Here is a 5,111-nt window from a genome sequence, read left to right as displayed (position 1 = left end):
GGTGTGACCAGCTGGAACCAGCCACCACCCCCTCATCCAGGCTGGCCAGGCACACAAGCGGGACCCCCACCCTGAAGGGGGTGTGACCAGCTGGAAACAGCCATCAGCCCCTTACCCAGGCTGGCCACATGCCCCCAGTGGGGACCCTCACCCCATGTGGGTGTGGCCAGCCTGCAAACCACAACAGGCCCCTTGCCCAGGTTGCCCCATGCCCTAAGGAAACTCTCACCCTGATCCAGGACACCCTTCAGGGCAAACCAGCCGGCCCCCACCTGTGTACCAGGCCTCTATACTAATAAAAATTAGGTCTCCTAATTAGACTGGTAGACCTTCCGGGAGACCTTCCGGACATTCTTCTGTTTTTTTTCAGGCAGATGGTGGGGGGCAGTTGGGGGTGAGCAGGCTGGCAGGCAGGCAGGCAGGTGAGCAGTTTGGAGCCAGCAGTCCTGGATTGTGAGAAGGATGTCTGACTGCCGGTTTTGGCCTGATCCCTGTAAACTGGCAGTAGGACATCCTTTGAGGGGTTCCAGATTGGAGAGGGTGCAGGCCAGGCTGAGGAACAGCCCCTCCCACATGCACGAATTTTGTGCACCAGGCCACTAGTTTTAAAAAAAATGTATTACCAACCTTCAGTCTCTTTCTGCCTCCACATCTTGGAAGGAGTTTCAATATTGACTAATGAGCAGAATTAGAGGTGAGTTCATTTTTCTCAGACCACACTTTCCTCCTACTTCCTCTTCAATACTCAACTTTACAATTTGTCAACATATCTGGTTTCTGAACTAGACCTAAGACCCATCAAGAGCATAAAACTCTGCTTCCACCCTTAGCCAGTTGCCCCCACTTTCTCTTGTCACAGTCTGTAGTCATTACAGCAACAAGAGGGGTCTTTCTAAAATTTAAATAAGATTAAATCTTATTTAATTCAGAGTGAATAGCTAAAATTCTTACAATAGCACATACTGCCATCATGGTCTGATCCAAAACAATTACCTCTCAACTTGTAATATCTCACCTGCCCCACACTCTGCTGAAACTTTTCTAGTCTCTTTCCTGGTCTTGAACCTCTCCCAGAATGCTCCCACTGTAGAGCCTTAACACTGGCTATTCCTATTGCCTTCTGCAATCATTGAAACCATACCATTTAAAATTACAACTTCCTAATTTAGATAATTTCTCTTATTCGGGTTTATTTTTCTTATAGTACTCATCACCTAATAAACTTTAGGATTTACTTATATATTGTGGTTTTGTATGACTTTCTCACTAGAACATAAGTTCAATGAGGCTGAGAATTGTTGCTACTACTATCTTCAATTCCTAGAATAGTACCTGATTTATAGAAAGGGCTCAATTAAATTTTTTAAGTAAATGAAACCCTAGCTCCTATCCTAGAGCCTATACCAATAAAGTTTTGAAAAAATTAAAAATAATGTTATGAAATTGTTTCCATTTTTCAATTTACAACTTGTTTTCTGCTTCTCTTTCCTCTGAAATCAGTAAGAAAATGAGATGGAAGGGATGAAGAGAGCTAATTATCTGCACTCAACTGTATAATAACAAATCTCATTTAAATAAAATAGGTCTGTTTCCCTAGTTGAGATGTAAAATTTAGGATGAGAAAAATTCATTTTTAGTCATAAAAACTAATATGTAGAATACTAGCAGAAAACTCTTAGTGAGTATTATTTCTTTTTTTCATATTGCCTATGTTTTCTCATAGTTTTTATTTTAATTTTTTGTGGTCATGATTAAGATACTCATATCTTTGATTGAGGTTTAACTGACAAATATTTATTAGTTTCATTCACAATGATGATTCTATATTTGTACATAATACTATTTAGCCATTAAAAATTAAATCATGCCATTTGTGACAACATGGACATTGAGGCATCAGCGAGTATTCTTAAATATTATTTTTGCCTTTCATTTATAGAATGAATATATACAATACCTATAGTTCCTCAATAATTTATTTCTAGGGAAGCTTCTCTTCCCCACTCAAGACACCATTAAAAAATTAGAAAATTTTGAAGTCAAATAAAAGTAACAAAGTTGAAAGCTGGTTGTTTAATTAAAAATAGGTAGTCATTACACAATAAGAAAAGCCTAAACCAGTCCAGGCTCCTAAGTCTCTCTGCAAATCAGAATAAATATCTCATATGCATCATAACTTATATACCTAAAATGCTCATATTACTTGCAGTTCCAACAAAACAATAAAAATATAGTAGGGTCAGAATTATGTCAGTGGTTCAAGCACTGTCATGACACCCCCCCCTCCCCCCCCCGCCAAACTAATATTATAAAGGGCAGCAGGTTGCACTCAGATATACTGGGGGGTCCTGATCCCTGGTGGGATCCTTGTAACTTAGGCGTAGCATTAACCATCAAATGTCAGGGAGCCTCCACATGGTACCGCATGTTGTCTGAGTTAGTAGTACATCAAAGAGAAAGCTATTTTGAAAGGTGTCTGAATTATCCTTCTTCCAAATCTTAAACTGTGTCAGTCCCTGCAGGTTGGTCTAGCTCATCAGCCTACTTTCATTCTATTCAAAGAGAACCTGGACTTAATTGACAGTTCAGTGAGGCAGAGAAGAGACTCTTGTAACCTGAATCTAGTAGGGATGCTCCCATGCTAAATCCTAAAGGCCAAACAATCAAGATAAAGTTATTATCAAGTGTCCAGAAATTCAAATTTCTCACTATAAGCCAAGTACAAATACAAGGACATGCCAAGATAATAGGTCCACATTCTTAGTGAGTTCTTCCTCCTGAATGAGGCTTTTACATAATTACCATTCAGAATTAAGGTACATTAAGAGAATAGAATTACAAGGAAACAGACCTTTGTTTACCTGAAAGAATTCTCCTGACAACATTAGCTTATTCCTAGTCACAGAAAGTGAACTGTCCAGTTTTAAAATAGTTCCAATGTGAGTCTTATCTTGGATGAATTCATGGAAAAAAATATATTGCCTTCCAGTGCAATATGTTATTTTGTGAGAGTAACCATATGCTGAATTATTCTTTTACTGACAAATAACAGACATAATCTACAGATTATTTATGTTATGCTTCAGTATACTTGTGTAATTAACTTGAAATTGTATGATACTATCCTTGCATAAAAACAGTGGAGCAGCCCTAACTGGTTTGGCTCAGTGGATGGAGTTGGCCTGCGGACTGAAGAGTCCCAGATTCGATTCCGGTCAAGGGCATGTACCTTGGTTGTGGGCACATCCCCAGTTGGGAGTATACAGGAGGCAGCTGATTGATGTTTCTCTATCATCAATGTTTCTAACTCTCTATCCCTGTCCCTTCCTCTCTGTAGAAAAAATCAATAAAATATAGTTTTTAAAAAACTGCATTAAAACAACAAAAACAAAAACCAGTGGACCATTCCAGAAAAAAGAACTCTAAGAATAAGATACACAAAATAGACTCATGAGGGAACATTTAAGTTTAGCTTGACAGTTTGTCTATATCAATAAATTCCTTAAGAATGCTCCATTAGCTCACTATTTAAATCTAATTTTGGAATTCACAAAATCAACAATATTTTTTTTCTTTCTTAACATAAAGCATTTTAAAACTACCTATGCCTATGTGTTTTGCCACAGGCTTGATGTGACTGACCTGTGATTCTCTGGACTGTAAAAAAGTCATAATCCCTAAGACAACAGAAAATTAAACATCTGGAGAAACTCTAGGACCCAAAAACAGATTATGCAATGTGGTGACAGGTGGTGCTAAGAACTATTAAGCTTATTTTAATAAAAAAGGCAATTATCTTCAATTCCATTTCTTTCAATAAATATCTTTAAGCAGGTGCAAAGGCAAAGCAGAATTAGTTCCCCTGTTTAAGAATTAAGGAGCTCTTTCTTCTTTTTTTAATCTGTGATATGACATTACTCTAATTAAAATATCACTGTATACTATGTTTTGTTTTTATCATTCAAGAGAAATGTAAATGATACATTATCAAAGTAGCTAAATATCTGAAACAACTGTCTACTTGCTGAGAGATTAGATGGGTAAAAATAAACCAGTTTAAATACAAGGCCACTTTTCTTTCTAAAAGGGGTTGAAATTTATTTTAAACTAAATCCAAATAATGAAGGTGAAAATAGCCTTTAAAAATCAAATTAAAATCCTAGTTCTCAGGCTGGCTACTTAAATTTCTCAGACCTCCATTTTCTCAGTTCTAAAAAAAAGAAGAAAAGGAAATAGGAGGCAAATTGATCTTTAATTTTAAAACATGGCATAATTCTAAGAATTTGAGTAATTTTCTTAAAAATACAAATATTTACCGAAACCGGTTTGGCTCAGCGGATAGAGCGTCGGCCTGCGGACTGAAAGGTCCCAGGTTCGATTCCAGTCAAGGGCATGTACCTTGGTTGTGGGCACATCCCCAGTGGGGAGTGTGCAGGAGGCAGCTGGTCGATGTTTCTCTCTCATCGATGTTTCTAACTCTCTATCTCTCTCCTTTCCTCTCTGTAAAAACTCAATAAAATATATTAAAAAAATACAAATATTCACCTTTTTCATCTTTGGACCTAAGATAAGCAGGTAATGCAAGATTAAGACAGGGGGTGGACATCTGAATAAAGCTAAACTGACAACTCAATAAATGGAGGTAATTTTTAACTACCTATAAACAATGAAAACTCTGAGGTTAATAGACCCTGAAATATTGTCTGTTTTTTTAAATGCTGTGATTACCTCTATTTCTTTATAACTTTAGTACTTACAAACTAACATGTAGAAACATGTAGGGTTTTTTTTATTTGTTTGTTTTGTTAAATTTTTAACCCATAGCATGCCACCTTAGAATATGGGCAGCACCAAAAGAGGTCTGCCATGCATACCTAATCTGTTTTGCAGATTCATGTGGAAACCATTAGAGACTAAATAAGACTGAATTTTTACTTTTTTAAAATTTTTGGGGGGTCATAAACACTTTTTTTAATTTTTTTAATGAAATATTAATTGTTCAAATTATTACATTTGTTCCTCTTTTTTCCCCCCATTGCTCTCCTCCACCCAGTTCCCACCCTACCCTCTACCCTTACCCCCCTCCCCCATTGTCCTCATCTATAGGTGCA

This window comes from Myotis davidii, unplaced genomic scaffold, assembly GCF_000327345.1.
Source record: "Myotis davidii unplaced genomic scaffold, ASM32734v1 scaffold908, whole genome shotgun sequence".
Taxonomy (NCBI): domain Eukaryota; kingdom Metazoa; phylum Chordata; class Mammalia; order Chiroptera; family Vespertilionidae; genus Myotis; species Myotis davidii.
Note: the sequence above shows the minus strand (reverse complement) of the source record.